We start from the raw sequence: 25672 nt of genomic DNA, 5'->3' as shown, positions 1-25672 counted from the left end.
ATCTTATACTGCGGGATGCGTGGCAGTTTCACCCCATGTTTCAGGACTATTTTAACGGGCTCAATATGCAACACTCCGACATCATTGTCGTCCACCGCCCACAAACATTCCGGGACAATGCTAAACTCGGGAGGTAAAGGTCGAATCAAGAACTGAGAATTAGGCAGTTGCTGTGGTGAAACCGTTAGCCGTACTTCATCCGAAGAACAATGAAGTACTGCATTCAATTAATTTAACAAATTCAACCCCAGCAAATTCTCTCCACAGTTCGAAGTGAGAAGAAAGGGACAATGGTCCGTAAAGGGACCCAAAGAAACGGTTACCGGCGCGGAAACCGGACAAACAGTTGGTACACCAGAAAACCCTACGGAAACATTTGTTTGCCCTGACAGTGGGATGTTTGTAACCCGAGAATGATCAATGGAGCACTTCTGTGCTCCAGTGTCAATCAAAAACTAGTGTTTCCTATTCCCCACTAATAATTCAACGTAGGGGCCTTTTTGATTAACGGGAATAGGCAAAGGTCCCAAACCCTGCTTCGGGCAATCCTAATAATATGGAGCCTCGTCAGAAGGAAGCTCTTCAGAAAGGTAGGCAGCAGAAGGGTGATCAAATATGTTTCTCGAGTCCATACTCGAGGACTGATTTTCCCGTGAAAAAGGTTGCTGAGAATCTTGTAAAAGCTGACCTCTGTCAGGGCCCCCTGCTCCAGGGCGGCCCCTAGGTCGTCTACCCATACCTCCAAACGCATTGTTTGACCTCTGGCGAAGGACAGGGCACTGTGCTCGCCAATGACCCTCCTGGCGGCAATAAGCACATTGATTAACATTCACAGTACTCAGAGGAGCATTTCCTTTCGGAACGTACTGACCTCTAGTCTGTGTCGTACCTCCTCTGGGGTTTCTAACAATTTGCTGCAATAATACTTTGGTTTTCAAATCACCCTTTCTCTTTTCGATTTTCTCCTTTTCATTATTAACACGGTTCTCATAATACTGAGCCATGTGCAAAACCTCAGACTGAGATTTTGCCTGCCAAGCGCTCTCTGAGGACATAATTTGTGACTGGATGCCAGGTAACAATCCACATACAAATTTGTCCACAAACAACCTCTTTCCCGACGCTGTACCTAAATCCTGCCCACTGAAGTCAGAAAATACCTGCTCGAATCTATTAAAAAATTCGGTGGCGCCTTCAGTTTTTCCTTGGACACAGGCCGTAAGCTTGTCCCAAATAATCCTTTTCTCTGGAATTATAGTTTTTAGTTTAACGACAATCCTATCAGGTAAAGTAAGTATTACCTGTGGCGGTTTCTCACCAGCTGGTCTTTCTCCATCAATTGTAATCATATTTGCCCACGTATCTCCCAACCCCGGCACATCATCTATTGTCCGAACCTGTTTCCATACATCTACGGGTAGGAGTACAGGAAATAACAAGTCAATGTCACTCAAGGTGAACACAGACGACTGTAGAACGGACTCTATTTCTTTGTAAAACCCCGTCGGGTTTTTCCTAATATCGGGACCTGATTGTCTAATTGTGTTCACTTCCTGTCGTGAAAACGGGACGTGAACAAATTGCAATACATAATGTGCAGGGATATCCACAGTGGGGGCACCAGTCCCAGGGTTGGCGGGGATCTCAACTTTTGGGACAAAGGTCGGAGGAACCTCTCTCATAGGCAACTGAGATATGGGTACCTCCGGTCGCTTACTAAGCAATAGAGCCAGGTCGAGCGCTAAGGCAGCTGTAGAAGTGTCGGGCGAAAAAGCCCTTTTACAAATCCCCAATAATTCTATGGGGCAACTAACCCTCTTCCTTACACATTCTTCTTGCAGGTGCTGTACCATCACCTGAATTACCTTTCTTTGCATTTCTACTGTATACTGACTATACGTGTCATACACTTCGTCTGGCGGTATCGATGAATCCGAGATCCATCGAACCGCATCTTTGGTACAAATTCGTACTTCCTCAGGTGCCGCTCTTCGGCACGGAAGGAACCGTTTCTGTACATATATTCTATCGTCCTCATCATCCTCATCTCGTGATTTTTCAAAGTCTTTCCTAAACTCAAGCAATCTTTCAACATGCCCATATATTTTCTGCTCTGTGTCCCTCGAAAGTGCCAAAGCATTCAGATCTATCACCCATTGTGGAAGATCCGAATTTTGTAATCTACCCCACATCACACACAAATGAGTCCCCAAACCTTCAATAAAGACATTTTTCTCGGGAAAACTATTCAAATTAGATAATGTAGGAAAAACATTAGCTTGATCACCTTTCTCCATGCAATGCTTAGCCCATGCAAACAATTCCTGTTTCCTATCTGCAGAAACAGTACTACGAGTCACAACCTTCGACCCTGCACCTGGATCAACTTCAATCAATACGGGGCCACTCGGGAGCGGAGGTATAGGTAAATTCAACAAAGGAGCAACTATCGGTGCAGGGGGAAGGGGCGGTGCGATAAGCGGAGGAACAACAACCAAAGGACTAGGAACAATAGGCTGTACAGGGGGAACAGGAATAACAACAGGTGCGACAACAGGAATAGGCAGAGCGCCTAAAATAGGGGCATACGGAGGTGGAGCTGAGGCATCGGGCCTGCGTTCATTTAATAATTTCTCAATAAATTCCTCAGAGACATGGAAATCTTTAGAGGGGTAAATTTTTTGGACATTTGTTTTATGACGACGTGCATGTTTATCCCTACTTCTAAGCTGCTGCAATGCTTCTTTCTTCCAATTTTGTAACACATCAAAGGCTGCTGGCCTAGCCTTTTTCTTTAACAAGATCGATGCTAAGTATTCAATACGGGGGATCTCAAAACTACCGTGCATTGGCCACTGAAATTCGGAGGCATGTCTGGTCTGTCTGTGCCAAATATCATTAAATATGATACTTCCAATGCCATACTTACAGTACATAGTACACGCCGGCGACCCCTCCTGTGGTGCCGGACGGCTAAATTCCAAAGATTGTCAATCGCTGTGGAACAGAGCCCTAAAACAGCTAGACAATTTCCCAGGCATTTCACAAAAAATTGGTGTTACCTGGTCCAATAATTGTGTCTGCAGATACAATATGCCAAATTCAAATTGTCAGGGTTAAATTAAGAGCCGGGTCACGACTACACCTGAACAAACCTAAGGAGGACTGTACGGTTTACCAAAGAACTTACCTAACAAATTTTACCTTGTGTTTGGTGGTTTCGGCAAATCTGCCCGCCTCAAAATTGGACCCTCGTCAAGATGCCGTGTCAGACCACACGACTATCGTCCAAGGATCGGATCGTGCAGCGCTGCCGAGGTATCGCGTCTCGATCGGTCGGGCCCGCAGAATCACACCGTCCGATCCCTGTTCGATAGTCTGCGTCAACCTTCAATGATCCGGCATCAATCTTGAGGGTCCCTGTTCGGGCGCCAACTGTGGAAACAGAAAAATTGATATGAGGCCGGGAAGCCCAAAGGAAACACACCAACACAGGTTACAAAGGACATACAAAGCACTTTATTCAAAGATACAACAATTACCAAAAGTCAATTGACATACGGATAGCTATTCGGCCCTCAGAGTAACAGGACGAACCATCAACGGTAGTTCACTGTGTTAGTGTGAGAGAGCGAACATTGGGATACTCGGGTTTTCATACTTTTCATTCAGCTCTGGCCAACCCCCTCACAAGTTAACCATTCTCAGAACCAAACCTAGGGTTCGTTGCCAGGTCAATCCCATAATGTATGCATTTTGATCAGTTCCGCTGATACAGTAGTTCATTTACACATAGGTCAGGGATAGGACAAGGCCTCAGTTCGCGACCCTAACAAGTGGCCTGCGGGCATATTATTTATTCAAGTGTGCGGAGGTCACAACGGCCAGAATCCCACTCGAAATGTCATTCGCCTCTATTTTGTTGTTCAGGGTGACTTCCACACTACAAGAGAACCTAAAATGGCGGCTAAATCCAAGATGGCGATTTACATAATACATTAAGGTCAAGACCTTGCCGCAGAATCTATGTACACAATGTTTTTAGACAACTTGGCGTAGGCCAACATACATTCAAACAATGCAATAGGAGGTACAATATTATTTCGATTTCCACATGCTGGCAGGTGCCCCACAGTGCTGGGGGGTGGGGGGGTGGGGAACATGAGTTGGACATGGGTGGGGGCCTGGTGGTGGGTGCCCCTGCACTGCTGGGGGGTGGGGGGTGGGAGACATGGGTGGGGGCCTGGTGGAGGGTGCCCCTGCACTGCTGGGGGGTGGGGGTGGTGGGAGACATGGGTGGGGGCCTGGTGGAGGGTGCCCCTGGTGGCTGGGGGTGCAGGGGGACATGCGTTGGTGGGCAGTAGTGCAAGTTGACATGTGGGTTGGCTGGGGGGCATGGCCATGGTGGATGGGGTGCCTGCAGGACATGTGCAGGGTAGGCCTCTGTGGTGTGAGCCACCTGCAGGGGCCATGGAGGGTGTAGAGGGAACACCTGGGAGGACCCACACGTGCAATTCACGTGTGGTGCTCCCCGCGCACCCCTGTAACACACGTACCCTGATGGAATTGCGTGTGGAACTTCCCGCGCACCCCTGGAATACACGTACCCTGCTGATGTTGCGTGTGATACTTCCCCCCACCCCGAAGTACACGTACCCTGTTGAGATCGCGTGTGGAACTTCCCGCGCACCCCTGAAATACACGTACCCTGCTCGCATGGGGCCAATCGCGTGTGGAACTTCCCGCGCACCCCTGAAATACACATACCCTGTTGATGTCGCGTGTCAAACTTCCCCCGCACCCCGAAATACACGTACCCTGCTGAAATCACGTGTGGAACTTCCTGCGCACCCCTGAAATACGCGTACCCTGCTCGCACGGGGCCAATCGTGTGTGGAACTTCCCACGCACCCCTGAAATACACGTACCCTGCTGAAATTGCATGTGGAACTTCCCGCGCACCCCTGAAATACACGTACCCTGCTGAAATCACGTGTGGAACTTCCTGCGCACTCCTGAAATACATGTACCCTGCTGGAATCGCGTGTGGAACTTCCTGCGCACCCCTGAAATACGCGTACCCTGCTCGCACGGGGCCAATCGCGTGTGGAACTTCCCACGCACCCCTGAAATACACGTACCCTGCTGAAATTGCATGTGGAACTTCCCACGCACCCCTGAAATACACGTACCCTGCGGGAATCACGTGTGGAACTTCCCGCGCACCCCTGAAATACGCGTACCCTGCTCGCACGGGGCCAATCGCGTGAGGTACTTCCCGCGCACCCCAGTGATACACGTAGCCCGCTTGCCGTGCTGGTACAGGGTTAGCGCAGCCCTTTGCGCTGGATTGGGGATTTTGATGGCTTTTCCCTGCGCGAGAGGCGTTCTTGGGGGCGTAACTGGCGCTGCTGCAGGGTCGCTGCGCCACTGTGCGCCACGGCTGGTTTTGGTGGCTGGAATCCACGTGCGCCACTTGTGCGCTTAATTCTATGAATTACCCCCTTAATGTATTGTTATTATTGACAGGAGATTATGAGCAAGATACCAATCAGACATTAGGAACACATTAAGTTATAAAAATGTTCATAGAAGAATGTAATTGAGAGCAGTGTAACTCCACTATCAAAAGGATCCCAGAGGTCCATCAAGTTGCAATAAAATGACGAAAAATAACCAAAGAGAAAAGTGTAAATCAGAATAACAAATGATTGTGAATTACTCATGAGAATCATAGAGCTTCTTCCAAGTCTAAAACATTTTAAAACGATTGTATAGAAGAGAATGATGTACTTGGACCATTTGATAATACAATCAAAGGATACATCTAGAAAGGGAGAAGTACAAAATTAAAATGAAAAACTTATTTCAAGAAAAAGAAGGGTATCATTAATTGAAAAAAATAAAACATAGTAAATACATAGTAAAGCATGAAATAAAGAATTAATAACAAGTCTACCTGCATAAAGAAACATTCAGAAAATAAATCATCCAGAGGGTTTGTTGTCAGTTCTAACAGAAACAGGTGCCATAGAAATTCACCATTTGTGACATGTCACCAATCCAATGTTAAAAATGAAGTATTAAATAAAAAACAAGTCTATAGAAGTAAACACAAGAACATTCAAACTCACTTGGTCTGCATTTCTGAAAGTTTCTGTGTGTTTAAGCAAACGAATGCCTGAATGAAAAAACTATTTATATAGTACGAAATGGGCGAATGACATTGCCGGGGCATGATCACGCCAACCCATGATCAGGAAAATTGTGTGAATATAAAGAAAGAATTTATAATCAGATTCAAAATGGTCAAATCAAAAGAATGAAAGCAAAAAGTAAGATCACAATAAATAAAGTGCATCCATTTCATATACAGTACATGTGACTATAATTAAAAACAATATGGCAATTCGGTTTATTGGGTATTAATCCTAATTTTCAATATATTCAACATCACATGTTTTAAATATAGCCTCATGAAATGTATATGATTTACTTTATTTTCCAGATTGAGGAAGTGAAATTGTCAATGGTCATCATAGAAGTTTCCAATAGATTCTCCACATTGGGGTCACTTTGCAATACTTGTTTTCCCTTTTTTCAGTTTGAGACCCTACTTTTGTGCCAGGAATCAATGTGAGAATTTTAGAATGTTTGGAAGTATTTATATTTGTATTTGGTTATTAATTATATTGCGCACCAAACCCTGAGGTAACTGGGGCTTGAAAAACTTAGAGGTTACATACATGGTGAAGAAAAGTACAAAACAGTCAAGTGTGAAGACGAGTTGGACCCTAGTTACAGGTGGGTCAGACAGCAGGAGATAATGTACAATAGCATAAATAAGCAGGAGGCAATGAACAATCGCATAAATAAGCAGTGGTCAGATAAACATAATGGTAACACCTTAGTCAAGAGGCTTGTTGCTCACAATTTTTTATTCTGGCTTTGAAGGTGATGAAGGAGGGTTCATGTCTAAGAGGAATGGGAATAGAGTTCCACCGTTTGTCAGCTTGGACTTGGAAGCTGGATCCTCTGGCTGTTTTTAGATTGAATCTTGGTACCACCAGGTTGTGAGAGTGAGACGATCGGTGGTACGTGCAGGTTGGTGGTTACAAATTTTGTCAGACAGGTATTTCGGGGCTGTGTTTGTGAGGCATTTGTGCGTGATGGTCAAGGTGCGTAGTGTGATTCTGTCACGGATGGGCAACCAGTTGATGTTATGCCTGTGAATGGATATATGGCAGGATCTGGGAAGACTGAGTGCTGCTCTCAGTGAGTTATTCTGGAGTCCCTGGAGTCTATTTAGATTGTGTTCAGAAGAGCATAGGAATAGTGTAGTAGTCTAGTTTACACAGTGCAAGTGCTCTAGCATAACGTTAGGCAACTACTTGTAGATAAGTACAATTTACAGCTGTAGATAAGTTTATTTGTGTAGGCTATGGGAGATGCCACACTGCTGACTTGATTTTGAGAGAGAGTGTTGAATAGAGGTAGACCCCCAATGTTTTTATCTCTTTAGAGAAATTGATTATATTACCATCAATGACGAAAGATGAGTACCTGGTGTCAAGTTTATTCAGTCGTGCGTGAGTACCCACAATCATTAACTGAGATCATTAACTGAGTCTTATTGTCATTGAGGCATAGACTGTTGGTGGCCATCCATGCTTGGATTTCTAGATAAATATTGTTCAGTAGTTTGGATTCATGGTAGTAACAGCCAGTGAGGGGGATGAGGACTTGAGTGTCATCTGAATATTTAGTGTAGATGACACCCAATTTGTCCAGACAGTCGAATAGTAGCTTTGTAAATATATTGTATAGTGTGGGTGACACACATGATCCCTGAGGGACTCCACAGAGTATGGGTGTGGGATCTGCTGAGGCTGAAGGGGAGAAGATGCTGATGGTCTGATTTGAGAGGAAGGATTTAACACAGTCAGAGGGGTTAGTGGAAAATGCTGCAGCTATGTTAAGGTGCCTGGTGAGAATTTGGTGGTCAACAAGGTTGTAGGTCGCAGATGAGTCAAGGAGAAGGAGGATCACTAGCTAACCTTTGTTCTTCACCTCGTCCATTTGGATCTTGAGGTCTAGGAGGGCTGTCTCAGTTCCAGGTGTGGGTCTGAAGCCCGATTGTCTAAGACCTAGGAGTTCATTCTCCTCTAGGTGCTTCTGAATTTGCAGGTACGCCAACCGATCCAGGATTTTTAAAAGGAACGGGACGGTGGTGATGAGCCTTTAGTTTGTGGGGATATTTGGATCAAGGTTGGATATTTTTAGAGAGGCATAACCCAGGCTTCCTTGACATTGTTGGGTACCTGGTTGGAAGGGAGGGAAGAATTTTTCAGAGTGGTGATGAAGGGGGCTTGGTTTTTGGAGTAGAGCGATTTTATCTGCGAGGGCTTGATGGATTTGTGTGCACCATTCTGCATTTTTGATGCAATCTTGTGAGGGCGGTGCAGGGGATTTAAGGTCTTTTAGGATGCTGAAGAGCTCCTTAGTACTGGATTTGGCATTGTGGATTCTTAAATTTTAGGCTTCTTTTTTTTCAGAAAGGATAGCCGCTTTGTAAGTAGCGGAGGCTGGCGTAAATGAAGTTTTATCGGTGATGGAGGGTGATTTACGCCAGTTGGATTCCGCTGATCTTTTGATGTTTCTGAGGCTTTTTAGTTTGGGGGTGAACCACATATTGAGGTGTGCAATGAGTTTGGCTTTCCTGAGTTTAGGAGGAGCTGCAATACCTAATGCTGATTTAAGAGTGTCGTTGTAAATGTCTACCAATTTGAGAGGGTCGAGGCTGCTGAACCTGGTCTCATTGAGGATGCTGCTAATGAGGTGGCTGGAGGCTGTCTATGGTTATGTTGTGACAGTTTCTAGATAACGAGGGGGGGCTGGTGTGGCTTTGGAAGGGGAGGATCCAGCGATAGAAAACAGGATAAGGTGATGATCTGAAAAGGCTACTGGTTCGTTTTGGAAAATCGAGATGGAGCAGTTGAGGTTTGATACCCAAACCAGCATTCGGCCTTTGGAATGGGTTGGTGTTGTGATTCTGTGTGTGAAACCCAGGTTTGTGATAGTGGTATCCACAGCTAAATCATGAAGGTTGTTAGGGTCCTGGAGGCCAAGGTTCAGGTCTCCTAAAAGGATAGTTTGGGATCCAAGTTTGGTGTTGGTGGATAGGAGGCTCATGAGTTCATGAGGGGACGGGGGGCCGGTAGACACGATGCAGGAGTATTGTTTGGGAGGGGGAGAGTGATAGTTTCACGGATAGGAGCTCTGCAGAGGGGAAGCTGACGGGGGTACGGCTCTGAGGTGTTAAGGATTTCAATCAGGCATACACCCAGGTCTCACCTTCCATGTAGTGTGCAACAAAATGCTTATTTATTATGTCTATCGGTTCAATATTCTGAATGATATACCACCCATATCACACTCATCTCAAAACACCCCCCAGGTCACACTGGACCAGGAATCAGGCTAGTTGGTAAAAGTTAATATTTATTTATGTATATATTCAAATCACACATACATCTTAATATATATATATATATATATATATATATATATATATATATATATATATATATATATATATATATATATATATATATATATATATGGGGCAGCAATCACCAAGTGGTGACAATACCATTCAGAAAATAAGTAAAGCAATTGAATTCACTTCTAGTAATGCAGAATAGAAAACACAGGAAAATGTTTTTGGTTTGTGAACAGATAGCGTTTAGGTTAATATTTCCCCCTGCAAAGTTCTTAAGACACAAATTAGTAATACTACACAGATGTAAGAAAGCAGCAGGTATTCAGGAACAAAAGACAATGTCTTGAGTTGGAATGCAATTGTTCCTCCCCAAACAAGAGAGAAAACCATGTTTCCATCAATGCCTACATTGATAGAAATTCTTATGAAAGCAACACTAAACAGGTCCTAACACACATGAGCTACAAGATAAACAACAATACACACTTTAGATCAGGATATGAGTGTAGAAATACTTTGAATGGGAAAAAGACACGTGGGAAACCTTTGAAAAATGTAAATTCGCTGCAAAATTTCACTTTGTGATTTTTGATAAAACGGGTCAAATACACTGTTCCACGATGCAGTTCTTAGTTGTGGATGTAGCTAAGGGGCTTAGTTATAAGTGAGGGTTGAACTTAGGTTTCTATTTATACAATTGAAGAAGTTATGGATGTTTTAGTGAGAGTTGTGTTTGAAAATTAGAACAGAGAAAAGCAGAAATTTGGTTTAAAAAATGACAGATTGGTTTATTACACTATTTTTGACTATGAAAAAGAGAATGCCACCCGTGAATCTCCACAGTTACGCACGGCCGCTTGTAACTTTTCATGTGTGATACTCTGGTTTCTGTTCTGTATGCAAATTACTTTATTTAATACAAATCACTAATGGGTTATTGTTTAATGAAACAAAAATGGAAAAAATCAGCGTGAGAATGGTTCTGACATTATTAGGGTTCTGAAGTTAAAGATGGGATAGGTTGAGATTAGGATAGGACAAGGCAAATATACTATGGGTTAATATTGTTCCTGTTGATACTTACAGTCCATTGTAATTAAGATTGGACCGCCAGGATTCTGGTTATTGGATCAGGTCTACCGTTAGCATGGCACTTACGGAGGGATCGGTCAGCTGGGCGGTTCTGATCAATTGAACTGGCACCTCAACTGGATATGGAATGGATTGGCCCTACTGGTTACTGGACACGGTAGATTAGTGTGATGGCGAGTTTCAGCAGGCAAGCGTGATGTTAGCAAGCCAGACTGGATCAGAATTAATTTCCCTTAAGTTAGGGATGGTTGGATTTGGGAGTAGCTAAAAAGAGTTCAGCAATGCTGAGGCCTGGATTCTGCACAGAAGTCTGGAATCAGCTGCAAGATGAAGAATTCTGGATAGGATGAAGAAGTCAGGAACAAAGCACTGTGTGGAAATCAGGATGTGGTCAGGAAGCAGTGTCTGTATGTGTCGTGAGGTTCCTATATTTACCTTACCAAATGACATCACAAAGTTTATGGTATGGGCAGAATTTCAAACCACACCCCCAAGTCTCTGAGTGGCCAAAGGCACTTGCCTTGTTCTGGTTAGCAGTTAGAACAGAAATGTCATCTTTATGATGGGATTTAGAAACTCCCACATTGATTTTGACCAAAACTTAACTTTTGCATAAATGTACATTTCTAAAATGATGTCCCCTAATAAATCGGACACATACATTGCATATTTGATTGTTTATTCTGGCGTCCAATTCCCATCTCTGTAAGAGCTGTCTTTGTCATTCTGTGGAATTTTATCAATTTTAATCATAACAGTTTGGCCTAATAATTTCTAATGCAGTAAATATCTAGGCGATTATCACTAGAGCATGGGTATAGAATATTTAGTTTTGCTACAATTAGGGTTTTCATGTAACTTTGGTTCCTTAGATAGTACAGGGTTCAATAATGTCTTCAAAGCTAGGGCCTAAATTAGATTAACGTCTATCAATTTTTAGATGTGTCCTCCTTCAGGTTGCACAGTTAAAGAATTTCAAACTTAATCACAAATAAGTATTTAAACACCAAAAGTTCAGGGCATTTTTTTTTCTTTGTAACTTTCCTTTCAACAGGCAACAGCTGTAACCTTCCTTTGATCAGGGAGGTGTGCCCTCTTCCTTGAGTGGGAAGCTCCCTTGTAGAGATTAGTAGGCAGCCTGACATTGTCCTTGGCTAGGCCAGAGACAGAAGTCTGCTGAGCTCTTTGTTGTGAATATGAGGGAACCTGCAGCATCCATTAAGGTTTCCTGTAGCAAGGGTGTGTCAACTGAAGTATCATCTTTCCCAGGCTGGGCAGTGTCAAGTCAGAATTAAATAGTTACTTAACTCCAAACTGGGTTACTTGAAAATTCACTTTAAGGTCTTTCATTTAAAACATATAAAAAAAATCAGCACAGTTTATAAGGGATTTGGACATTTAAAAGAATTAAGCCCTTCACAAACATGCTGTGAAATAGGCAAATTTAGCAATTTCTTCAGGGAAAAAGCACATTTAAAATGGGTTTTTACATTCATTCTCTTATGCAGCACACACACATTTAACTCAGCATTATTCTGTCTTTGAGTGCTGGAAATAGTCTGCAATCTGGAAGTTAGTATTTAGCTTATCCTTGGAGTCTTCTGTGCACAGCTGAAACTGATATATTGCCACTTTTATCTGCATTTGTCCTGTGTAACTGAAAACAAACTGTTACTGGACTGGTATTTCATAAAATCCATTTCTTAGCTGTTGCCTGTCAGTGAGGGCCGGTTTCTTCTGACTGCACTGGATGATCTGTGGTTTCAGCACACTTTTCATTTCAATAGTTCTCTTGGAAATGACTGAATTTAGTGCCAACACAGCACTTTGAAGGTTGCAATGTTGCAATTGATTGGGAAAGCTGCATTTTAAAGGCATTTTCTGTTTTTAGCCCACTTCTGTGGCCTTGCTTCATGTGACATATAACAGCACACACTGGCATTCTCCTGCAGTGAGTTCTGTTTTTACACCAACTTTGACTGTGTGTGGAAGGGGTGTGCAGCCTTTTGTAATTTATGAAACGTGCGCACTTTTGCAGATTTTGCGCGCACAGGGGTTAGCTATCCATTTTTGGCTGATTCTTCCCCCATTGGCAAAGGGGTGCAGGGGGGCACATTGGCATGGGTAAAAATATCCGACAAATCCCCCCAACTTCGGAGTGACTTCCAGTCGTGGGGAAGTCGGGCACAATGGATTTTTTCTTCTGTCTATGTGAAGAAATCCGGTTGCTTCTCCCGTCAGCGATTGATGCGACATGCTCTCCTCGCCGATTCTGTGTGGAGAGACACTCCGGATCTCTTGGGTTTTTCCTCCCGGTCCCTGAGGAAGTCCTCATTTGAGATTAGGTGGATTTAGTTCCAGTACTAGAAGGCAGAACATAGCACGCTTATGAACATTTTCGCACTACTGTTCCATGGGGGATTTCAGCAGTGGGATAGATGCATGCATTTAATAACAATTAACAATATTCCACACATATATTCAATGATAATTTACCAATTTCCTCACATGTAATCAATGAACATTTAATAATTTTCTAGATGTCTAGATTTTCCCCCTCTGTAGTTCTGGTAGGCTCTTCTATTTGCCGCAAAGTATGCCTGGGCTGGCAATTCTTTAGCTGGTTTATGTGGACCCACTTGTCTTCTCCTTCTGTCAAATTTCCCTTGGGGATGCAGATTCTGTAGGCGACTGGTGAGATTCTGTCCACAATTTCAAAAGGACCCCGCCAGCTTGGCAGGAATTTGCGCTCCTTGGTTTGGTTCCTTTGGAAATTGTACAAGTAGACCCTGTCTCCTACTTGATATTCCTTTTTCGTTGTCTTAAGGTCATAGTGGGACTTCATACTGTCTGCAGATTTTTCTAGATTCCACTGAGCATATGCAAAAGTATGTTGAAGGTATGTTTTCAGATTCTCAACATACTCACATAATCATGAGTTGTGGAGGCATTTATCAAGGTCTGCTCTTGGGTTCTATAGAGCAAATGCTGAGGTAGCACCATCTTTCGTCCAGTCATCAGCTAAAATGGAGACATTTTTGTTGCTGAAGAAGTGGTAGATCTGATGGCCATCAGGACAAGGTTTAATTGAATATCCCAACCTAGCCCAGAGTCTGCCACAAACTTTTTTAATATGCTCACAATGTTTTATTGTACCTCTCATCTCCCCCACTAGAGGGCAATGGTATGCAATGTGTAATTTCCTTTTTACCCCAAGTATCTCCCACATCTTTGTCAGTCACTTCGCTGGTGAAGTGACTACTTTGGTCTGACTCAATCCTTTGGGGAAGTCCAAAATGTGAGAAGATGTGATTGAACATCATGGCAGCTGCTGATTCTGTATTGCAATTCGGCGCTGGGATACATTCCACCCATTTGGTAAACCAGCATGTTATTTTTAACATGTACTTGTTCCCCCTAGAGGAGCAAATCACGGGCCTGATGAAATCGACTTGCATATCTGACCAAGGCAGTGTCATCCCCCTCTTTTGGAGGGGAGCACGGTGTGTGAGTGATGTTGGCTGAAATTGTGCACACACAAGACACCCCTTCAAGTATTGGTCGAGATCCTGCCCCATGTGTGGCCAGTATGCAACCTCTCGCAAGATTTCTAATCTCGTATGAAACCCCTGATGACCGGCTGTGGCTGCATTATGGGTGTGACTTAGCATCAGGCTTCAGAATGAGGTAGGGACCACTCACTGGTCACAGCCAGATATAGATCCCCTCACCAACAAACCGTCTTGGATTTGGAACATTTTTGGACATTTCATCAACACTCTGAGGTCGTCTTTCCCAATGCAATCGGTATACGTCTGGGGAAAGTTTTTAGGGTCCTCAATGTGTTGATAAAACTTACCAATTATTGGATCCCCTTTTTGAGCCGTGATCAAATCAGCATCTGGGGTCTCCTTACTCCACTGGGCAGTTGAGAGTTAATTGTGAGCATTTGTCTGGGACCTAGTGATAGCAGTGACCTGGCTTTTCCCCAACAGGGACTCAACCTCAAGTGGATCCCCCTGGATGGCTCCTGTTTATTCAAGCTGATCAGCTGGGTCATTTCCAGTTTTGTCTGGTCCCTCTACTTTGGAATGACCCATGATCCTTTTCGTGTAGATGGTCATCACACTAGAGGTGACCAGATCATCACTATTCTGTATTAGTTTTCCATGTTTTAGTAGTTTGTTGTCAGCACCTATCATGGCTCTGGTTTTCCAATTAACCAGGTGCTCCATGAACCCTTTCTGGACATAATCTGAATCAGTAATTATGACCATTTCGTGGAGTTGGTGTTGGACAGCAGTGAGGATGACTTGATGCACAGTCATTAGCTCTGTCACTTGACTACTACGGGGACCAATTTTTTACCCACTGGAGGGTTCTGGGGCATCATTCATCCAGGCATTCCCCACGCCAACTACTAGTTCCTTTTCCCTGTTGTTGTCAACATGGTAGGAGCACCCATCCACATAGACAGTGGACATTCCCTCACACTTGTCTTCTTCATAGACTTTGTGTGGGGAATTGAGGTATACCTCCATGTTGTCCTTGATTTTAAGTCCTCGAGACAGTTTTCTCTGGCGCAATCATGCCAGTAAACCAGACCTTGCGCGAGGGGACTCTTCTTGTTTTGGCCATATCTGACCTCCACAGGAAAGCCTTGCATTGACAGAATCCAGGAAGTAATTTGGGAAAATTACTCACAATTCCGGCCCGGATTCTGTCACTTTGAAGATATTGCTGAGGCTGGTGTGGAGTCTCCACTATGATGTGTTCCCCCTGGATGAATGGGCAGTAATTCTTCAATGCCCACACCATTGCCAGGAGTGCCTTCTCCCAATTGTTGAATTTTTCCTCCACAGAGGATAAAGTCTTACTCGCATAGGAGATGACTTTATTGACCTTTTCATGCTTTTGGTATAATACTGCTGTCAAGCATGTATTTGAGAACTCTGTCTCCAAGAAGAACTCCTTGTTTTTGACAGGGTAATCTAGGCAAGGCGCTTGTGAGAGGCTTCTCTTGAGTTGTCTTACTGCCTCGGCTTATTCTGGACCCCACACCCACTTGACCCCCCCCTTCAACAGATGGATCTTGTGATCTCTGCGTAATCCACAATGAACTTTCTGCTGTAATTAGTCAATCCAAGGAGGCTCCTTAGATCACGCAGAGTTGTGGGGTCTTTTAGTTTCAGGAGTGCTTCTACTTTCTTTTCCTGGGGACAGAGACCCTCAGGAGTTATCTCATGCCCCAAGAAATTGACACGGGTCCTGCACCACTGTGCCTTTTGGAAAGAGAGTTTTGCTCTGGCAGCCCTCAACTGTGTCAGAACATAACGAATCTCCACTTTGTGTTCCTCCACAGTTGAGCTTTTGATCAGAACATCATCTATATAGGCCAAGTTAACCCTTTCACCCAAGTCGGGCATGGCCTTATGCAAGAAGATATTAAATTCATTGCCGGAGTTGATGTATCCGAAGGGAGTCCGGGTCCATGTGAACTGCTGCCCCCCGAAGGTAAAGGCCAGCTTGTATTGGTCCTCCCTACTGACAGGTACGGTCCAGTACCTATTGGTCAGGTCAATGACAGTGTATAACTTTGACCCCTGGATCTGGGCCAGCCCTTGGTCAATGTAGGGAAGAGGCCATCGGGAAGTGTGGACCCGTTTGTTTAGCTCCCTCAGGTCAGCACAGAGTCTCCACTGGCCGTTTGGTTTCAAAATCTCCAGCACCGGATTATTGAAGGTGCTGTGGACTGGACAAATTATCCCACGGGACTCAAGGTTTGTAATTATTTCTGTGACAGACTCCATAGATGCGAGAAACAAGCAGTATTGCTTCACAAACACTCGAGTCAAACCAGGGTCTGTGGGAATTGTTGTTGTATGGATTTCGGTGCAACCACAGTCATTTGAGTCCACTGCAAAGAGATCCTGAAAATTTAAGAAACCGTGTTTCAATTTTTGCTTTTGCTCCAGAGTCTCACAGGCATCAGCTAGGTTGACTCTCTCTTCAACCATTTGCCTGAAGCCTGGAAAGACATCTGGTTTGGCTATATCAGCGGCCTCCTCCAGCTGGGTGGAGAAGTCCCTGGTTAAAGTACTGACTTGGACTGATGGCTTCAGGTGGGGAAGTTAGTCCTGGTGGACTTGAAGGTTCACCTCACCCCACCTGAAGTCACAGGCCACCTCTTCCTTACCGTAAGGGCAGGAAGAGTACAGCAGAAAATTCCCCCCATGCTGGGTGAAGATCCTGACTGGTGTTGTATCATTGTCGCTATCACTGTCAACACAGTCATTGGGGATTGGTCCTATCAGTTAATTACCTAAATCTATGGAAAAATGTCGGTCATCAACCACTATTCCAATAATGGTGCCTGCACCCAGAGTGATACTCCTAAGGTCGCTGTTATCCACCACTATTTGAATGGTGTTGTGTTCTGTATTGACTAATGGTGTTAGGTTTAACCCCAACCCTTGCTGTTGGAGATTGCGTTGAGGTGAACATATGTGTCAGTATTTTGCAGTTTCTGCCCTCTATACATTTTTACTTTAAGCTGGAATAGTCGGGTCCGTACTGGGATGGTGACTCCCTCTCCAATCTGAACTTCAACTGCATATGGCAACAGTTAAGCTGACCAAAATGCTTTCTCTGGATCATCAAAGTCCATGGGATTACTGGCTAATCGGGAACAGGTTTTGGAGTTTATCAGGTCCAAACAAATGGGAAAGCGATTGAGAATGTTAAAACCTAAATAAAATGCAGCAGGGACATCTCGCACTTCCCAACAAATATGCACTATTTTTTTGTTGCCTATAGAAATTTTGAGCATACACTTGCTAAGTAGGAGATGTTTGGAATGAGGAGTTCCAGGTCAATTTCCCATTTGTCTATTAATTTCAATGTGGGAATGGCTGGATCTTTTGGGAGTTTTCGGAACATGGCTTCGCTGATGAAGCTCTTCCCATTGTCCATGCACAATCGAGCGAGAACAGAGTCCTTCCCCTCATTTAACTGTATAGGGATGAACAACTGTTCTCCAATTTTCAGAATGTCAGCCAAGCTTTGAGCTGGTTTCTCATCATTTTGGACTATGGAAGTGGGATTTTCTGATTGTGAATTGGTATAGAATTTCAGAGTATTTCCTTCGAGTGTGGAATGCCACTTGAGACTGGAAGGAAGGTTGATTTTCAATAATAGAGAGGACTTCCCATCACCAGTTTGGTGTCCTACTGCAAGTACTGTCACATCAGGGATGTTGTTGTTTTTTAAAATGCAATTCAATCTGATCCTGTTTTTGTTCAACCATTTGGCATGTGCCATTTAAACTAACATGGTTGACACTATGTTTTAATTTTATTGGTTGGTTAGTCTGGGTCCAGAGGACCTTGTTTACACAAGTAGGTTGTCTATTATGGGAGACAACCTACGCAGGATGTCATTCCCCAGTAAACATGGTGTGCCCTCTGGAGTCACAACTATGACCATGTGTTTCACCTTGTGTCGCCCAATTTTAATTTCCACATCCGCTGTTCCCTCGACAGAAATTTCATTCCCATCGAAGTTCTGAAGTTGTCCAGGAAGATGGGTGAGAGGGATCTGGTATCTCTCCCCCTTCCTGAATATAGCTGATCAAAGGCCTTCTTTGACAGAAGGGTGGCTTGGGATCCACCAGTGCCAAAAATGTACATTGCCCTTGTATTTAGACCGAGGCATAACATCTTCCCTCCTTCTCCTCAAGGGTGTAAAGATAATGTGCATATTGTGCCAATTGGTGGGTTAATTTCTTGACTTTTGATTCTGACACAAGGGTAGTTTGGGCAGGATTTGGTGTTTCTTTGGGAAGAGTTCCTCCATCCCTGAAGGAGAAGATCCTTTTCCCAGAGTCCTCTGAGGACCCCTCTCCTTCAAATTGGAAGACACTAACCTACTCCACAAAACGGGACTTTTTAGGTCCTTTATTTCTCCTACACGTCCTCTGTTCCTTAGTTTGCAGACCTTTGGGGGCAGGAGATTTTGGTTCCAGTTCCTGGGTTTCCAGGGGCTTTTCACAAGTGGGGAAGGAAGCTTCCTCTAAGGCTTTACACCCCCCATTCCCGTGCCTCCTCCTTTGGAACCGGTGGGTTATCGGGGTTCTCTCCCTGTCATTGCTCTGGAGCACCAGACCCTTGATTTGTGGATTTCGGAGCTGCCATGTTCATCTGAGGTTTCTGCTGAGCCCTCAACATGCGACCCAGATCCTGTGACAAGTTCTGGACCTGGTCCTCCAGTTGGGACTCCCGCTCTGGCTGGTACTGGGGTCTCTGGTCCATCCTAGGTGGATCACGGGAAGGCTAACTGTCCCTTCTCCCATAATACCCTGGGTTGGGATAGTTCTGTTCACCCTCTACCCTTGGCCACCACTCTCCCGGATTGTCCTGTCTGGGCTCAGGAAAGTGGGGAGAGAAAGGAGGGTTGTTTTGTGGGTTGAAGTTTGGCTGGTCCCGGGGAAAGAAGCTCAACCCGGCATTTGGGGGATTACTGCCCTCCTGGGGAAAGGTAAGAGGGAAGTTTCCTTCCTGGGTTGGTAGTTACCTGGTTGGATCCCTCCCTTGGGCTGGGGGAGTCCACATATACCCAGGATGGGTGTGTGGCCCTTGTAACGGGGATAATATAATCAGGGTGGTTAGGGGTCCCATTTGTGGGCTTACCTCCCAGACTACCTATTTGGGATTGGCCCGAGGGCCTTCTGATACTTTGGTTAGAAGATGGATTCTGTACAGGAATATTTTTAGGCCCCCCCATCTCCAGATCTAAAATGAGGGCAAACTTCACCTCTGCCACCTTAGCAGCAGCAGGGGTGTTGGCCAGTTTGGAGTTTTCATTTGTATTTTTATTCTCTTCCGGTTTCTGCACTTCATAAATACAGGTCGCCTGTTCAATGACCCAGTCTAGTTATCTCTTCTTGTGAAAGTCCCTCACCAGCTTGGTCATGATTTATTTAGGGAGTGCATGGAAGAAGGTATTAATTAACTCCCTACTGTCTTTGTGCACCCTCTTGGTGGTCTGCGCAAAGGCACATTTTATTTCTTGCACACATTCTTGTGGGGCATATTCTTCCCCACACTGCAGATTGTAGGCTGCCTTGCGGGCCTCTTGGGGATTCCTATGTACAGAAAAATGTTTTAAGATGGCCGCCCTGTAGGTGGACCATCTTGAGTGGTTCTGATCCTCCAGCTCCGCAAAGAAGCTGGAGTATTCAGGGGAAAATGTCAATTTGATATTTTTGATGCAACTCTGGCTATCTTTCAGATGGAAAGTATTCATAATTTGCTCATATAACTCAATGTGCTCCGAGACTGAATACTTGGCATTTTTGTAATAGAGATTTATGACGCTCTTAATGGCCTTGATCTGTTTCAGGGGACCTTTTAGTAGAGCCCTCTTAATTTTGTTGGCCTTTTTGGTCTTAGCCACTCGTGTCCACTCATCCTCTGAGTCAGAGGCACTGCTACAGGAGGTGGCTATCTGATCCTCTAGGCTCTCCCTGATTATGCGAGCTTGAGAATGGCATGCAGAATGTGGGGGCCTAGTTTCTTGATGCCTGTGATGCTCAGAAGAGTCTTCTGACGCTCGCCTGCTCCCCGGATTGTCAGAGTACCTCCCCACTTTTCCCTAGCTGGGATGAGGTCTTAGGATACTTTTTGTGGGCTTGCTTTCCTGGAGTTCTCCACCATATTTGACAGATCGATCCTTTGGTAGGTGGTATTTTTGAGTATCCAATTCCCTGATTCTCCCCTCATAGGCGTCTTCCTGATCAGAGAGGCTAGCCCTAACATTTGGGAATCTGCACAGAGACACCTGTCCATCCATCTCTGGGAGGCGCTGATCTGTCAGCCCCATTTTGCCAATTCTGCTGAAGTCTACCATCCCCATGACCCTTGATTCATATGAGCCAGCCGGCATGAAGCTGGCAGAGTCCCTGGTAGTGAAGGGGTTAGAGTCCCTGATTACAGGGGTCCTGATGTTATGCTCAGGGGTTTCTCTGTCCCTTCAGACCTCTTCTCTTTCAGCCCCTATTCCCTGGTGACATGACAACATCTATCTCTTTTGCTCCTCTATTAAGGCCTTACCGGTCTCAATGATTTGCTCTTACATGGCTATCTGTTTGTGGAGCCTATCATTCTTTTCACACAGAGCCTCATTGTCTCTCTGTGCTTCCTGTCTGGATTGGAATTATTGGGCCAATTTCTGCTGCAGTAGACTCACCTCTTGAGTTTTATCGTTATTGGTTTGGGTGTTCATTTCCAGAGCATCCTCCACCTGCCTGGTGTGCTTTAGTAGGTTCTCATATTCAGTTTTAACTTCACTAAGCTCCTGGAGGGCAGCTTTCTTTCCTCTAACTTAGTTTTTAATTGGCTGACTTTCTGGCCTAAGGCATACCTCTCTTGACCTAGAATGCCCCTCTGTGCAGCCAGGTCATCCCTCTGTTTTTTGAATGCACTGGACTTCTGGCGCTCCTCATTAAATTCTGCTTGAGCTTCAAGGTCTTTAATAATTAATTTATTATTTTCCTCTTTCAAGGATTCTATGTGGTTTTGTAAGGTGACTATCTGTTCTGTGCATGCTCTGTTATAATTCAACTGTTGCGCCAGCTTCTGCTGACTCTGTTTTAAAGAGTCCACCCTTTCCTGACACTCCTTTTGCAGTGTCTGTAATTGGGTATCTTGCTCTACCTTCTCTTGCTGTAAGAGAGCCAGATCTTACTTTAGTTTTATCAAGAACTGCCTAGCTTCTGTCTCTGATTCTTGGCTCTTCTGTAGCCTTTGCTCTGCAGAGTCCAGATAAGTTTGGATTTTCTCTAGTGTTTCCACTTGCTTCTTTGTCAGAACTATGTTTTCTGCATGCTTTTCCTGTATTATTCCTATGTGGAGGTACAGGTAGGCTGCTATTTTGGCAATTTTACACTGCTCCTCTTTCACTTTTGGGGCCATCTACAGTTCACTAAGAGCTTGGTGTAAAGGGTCCTTGCCCTGCCATATATTTAGGTCTATGGCCGTGACCTGTTCTTTGATTTTCTGCAGCCATATCTGTTCATTCTGTTCGGGCCACTCACCCCTGACAAACAGTTTCTGCAGGAGGTGTTCCCTAGCCATTTTAATCTCTACTAGGATCACCATTTTGGAAATATCAATTTCCTTATGACTTATTTCAGGGTTAATTTACTTTTACAAACAGTCCCGATTTTTGGAGTATTTATTTTGAGAGGTGCTTGTACAGTGTAGCGCACTACACTAACCCACCAAGGTGTCTATACCCTGCAGGCTAGCATGCTGTGCTAGACTGTCACAGGTGGTATCTCGAACTCAGAATCACGGCACGAGCCCCCAAAATCTGTTGAGGATTTCAATCAGGAATACACCAGCGTCTCGCCTAGCATGTAGTGCGCAATAAAATACTTCATTATTATGTCTATAGGTTCAATGTTCTGAATGATATACCACTCTTATCACACCCGTCTCAAAATACCCCCCAGGTCACACTGGACCAGGCATCAGGCTAGTTGCTAAAAGTAAATATTTATTAATTTAATATTCAAATCACACATATATTTTTATATATATATATATATATATATGTATGGGACAGCAATCACCAAGTGGTAACAATACAATTCAGAAAATAATAAAGCAATTGAATTCACATATAGTAATGCAGAATAGAAAACACAGGAAAATATAACAGTCTTAGGTTTGTGACTAGATAGCATTTAGGTTAATATTCCCCCCTGCAAAGTTCTTAAATCCTACACAGATGTAAGTAAGCAGCAGGTATTCAGGAATGAAAGACAACGTCTAGAGTTGGAATGCAATCTTCCCTCCCCAAACACTTTTAAAATTTTAAAATGACAGGTGACATTTTTATGAAAGCAACACTAAACAGGTCCTAAGACACATGAGCTACAAGATCAACAACAGTACACACTTTATTTCAGGATGAGAGTGTAGAAATACTTTGAATGGGAAAAAAACACATGGAAAACATTTGAAAAATGTAAATTCGCGGCAAAATTTCACTTTGCGATTTTTTATAAAAACGGGTCAAATACATCATGTTCTGCAATTAGTTGTGGATGTAGCTAAGGGACCTAGGTATAAGTGAGAGTTGAGATTACGTTTCTATCTATACAATTGAAGAAGTTATGAAAGTTTTAGTGAAAGGGTTTTTTGAAAAATAGAACAGAGAAAAGCAGAAATTCGGTTGAAAGAAATGACAGATTGGTTTTATTACACTATAATTATGACTATGAAAAAGAGAATGTCACCAGTGAATCTCCACAGTTACGCACAGCCTCTTGTAACTCTTCACGTGTAAAACTCTGGTTTCCGTTCTGTATGGGAATTGCTTTATTTAATCCAAATAACTAATGGTTTATGGTTTAATGAAACAAAAATGGGAAAAATCAGCGCAAGAATGGTTTTGACAATATTAGGGTTCTGAAGTTAAAGATGGGATAGGTTGAGATTAGGATAGGACAAGGCAAATATACTATGGGTTACTATTGTTCCTGTTGATTCTTACAGTCCATTGTAATTGAGATTGGACCGTCAGAGTTCTGGTCATCGGATCGGGTCTACCGGCAGCAGGACACTTCTGGAGGGCTTGGTCAGCTGGACGGTTCTGATCAATTGGACTGGCACCTCAACTGGATTTGGAATGGATTGGCCCTTCTGGTCACTGGACACGTTAGATTAGCGTGATGGCGAGTTTTAGCAGGCAAGCGTGATGGTACCAAGCCAGACTGGATCAGAATTAATTTCCCTTAAGTTTGGGAGGTTGGATTTGGGCCCAACTAAAAAGATTTCAGCAATGCTGAGGCCTGGATTCTGCAAAGAAGTCTGGAATCAGCTGCAAGATGAAGAATTCTGGATAGGATGAAGAAGTCAGGAACAAAACACTGCACAGAAATCAGGATGTGGGCAGGAAGCAGTGTCTGTATGTGTGGTGAAGTTCCTATATTTATCCTACCAAATGACATCACAAAGTTTATGGTATGGGCAGAATTTTAAACCACACCCCCACGGCTGTCAGTGGCCAAAGGCACTTGCCTTGTTCTGGTGGCAGTCAGAACAGAGCTGTCATCTTTATGATGGGATTTAGGAACTCCCACATTGATTTTGACCAAAACCTAACTTTTGCACAAATGTACATTTCTAAAATGATGTCCCCTAATAAATCGGACATATACATTGCATATTTGATTGGTTATTCTGGCGTCCAGTTCCTCTCTCTGTGAGAGCTATCTTTGTCATTCTGTGGAATTTTATTAATTTTAATCATAACAGTTTGGCCTAATAATTTCTAACTCAGTACATATTATCACTAGAGCATGGGTATACAATAATAGACTTTCAACATTAATAGTTTTGCTACAATTAGGGTTTTTCTGTAACTTTGGTTCCACAGGTAGTCCAGGGTTCATTAATGTCTTCAAAGCAAGGGCCTAAAATTAAATTAACATCTACCAATTTTTAGATGTGTCCTCCTTCAGGTTGCACAATTAAAGAGTTTCAAACTTAATCACAAATAAGTATTTAAGCAGCAAAAGTTCTGGGCAGTTTTATTTTTGCTTTGTAACTTTCCTTTCAACAGGCAACAGCTGTCACCTTCCTTTGATCAGGAAGGTGTGTCCTCTTCCTTGAGAGGGAAGCTCCCCTGTAGAGATCAGTAGGCAGCCTGCCATTCTCCTTGGCTAGGCCAGAGACGAAAGTCTGCTGATCTCTGTGTTGTCAATATGCAGGAACCTCCAGCATCCATTAAGGTTTCCTGTAGCAAGGGAGTGTCAACTGAAGTGTCACCTTTCCCAGGCTGGGCTGTGTCGGTTTTTAGCCCACTTCTGTGGCCTTGCTTCATGTGACATATAATAGCACCCACTGGCATTCTCCTGCAGTTAGTTCTGTTTTTAAACCAACTTTGACTGCGTGTGGCAGGGGTGTGCAACCTTTTGTGATTTATAAACCATACACAGTTTTGCATATTTGGTGCACACAGGGGTTAGCGCATCGGTTTTTGGCTCATTCTTTCCCCTTTGGCAAAGGGGTGCAGTGGGACGCATTGGCATGGGTAAACATATCCCACAGAGGGCTTGGTGGGTTTTGGCAATGAAGGCCACTCCTCCACCTTTGCTCGAGTTTCTTTCAGCCCGGATAATTGTGTAACCTTCAGGTAGGGTTAGTGAAAGTGCTGGGCCTGCTGCCTAGTGTAGCCAGGTTTCTGTAATATCCAGGACGTCTAGGCTATTTGAGATAATGAGATCGGCAATCTCTGAGACATGGGCAACAAGAGAGCGAGCATTGATAAGGTCTCCTTTAATATTGGTTGATGGTGAGTGGATTTAGGTTCTTTAGGGGTCGTGCTGGGGGGTTGAGGGGTGTAGGAGTGAGGTCCAGGGAGAGAGAGTGAGCAGTGTTGCTACTAATGTCATGTCAAATGTATAGGTTTTTAGACTTAGAGGTGAGTTTGTGGTTTGGGAAGCGAGAGTCTAGTCTCTGGCTCTTGGTGTGGACTGAGATTGGGAAAAGTGGCGTTGGAGGTACGGCAAAGACTTGTAACCATTCAAGGGGGCTTAGCGAGTTACTGGATGCAATGTTTGGGGGTGCTTTGCTAGATGGTCTGAGATTGAAGGTGGGTCGAAGAGATGGTAGAACATGTGTTGGGGGAATGAATGCACTAGAGGTAGGAATGAGGCCATGGCTAGTGTAACTCTGTGGAATGAGGACATAGTGGTTTGTCAACAGGCTGGCTTGATGCTAGCTAGTGCTAACAGGTAGCAGCAACAGGCAGAGTCGAAGTTAATAGAGTAAGTGACTAAGGCAGTAATTTAACAGCAGTAGGCTAATTCAGAGTTAATATAGTGGGCGACGAACTCACAACAATTTATCGGCAGACGAACTTAATGCAAGGGTAGCTAGTGCTAACATACATCAGCAGCAGCCTGATTCAAAATGTATACAGTGTAGAGGTTAATACAATGTTCAACTAAGGCAATAGTTTATCAGCAATAGGCTAATTCAAAGTTACTACAATGGGCAACTAGAGCAC

The sequence above is a fragment of the Ambystoma mexicanum genome, chromosome 1q (assembly GCF_040938575.1).
Source record: "Ambystoma mexicanum isolate Mex_15411 chromosome 1q, UKY_AmexF1_1, whole genome shotgun sequence".
Taxonomy (NCBI): domain Eukaryota; kingdom Metazoa; phylum Chordata; class Amphibia; order Caudata; family Ambystomatidae; genus Ambystoma; species Ambystoma mexicanum.
The sequence above is the reverse complement of the archived record's forward strand: the minus strand, read 5'-3'. Positions refer to the sequence as shown.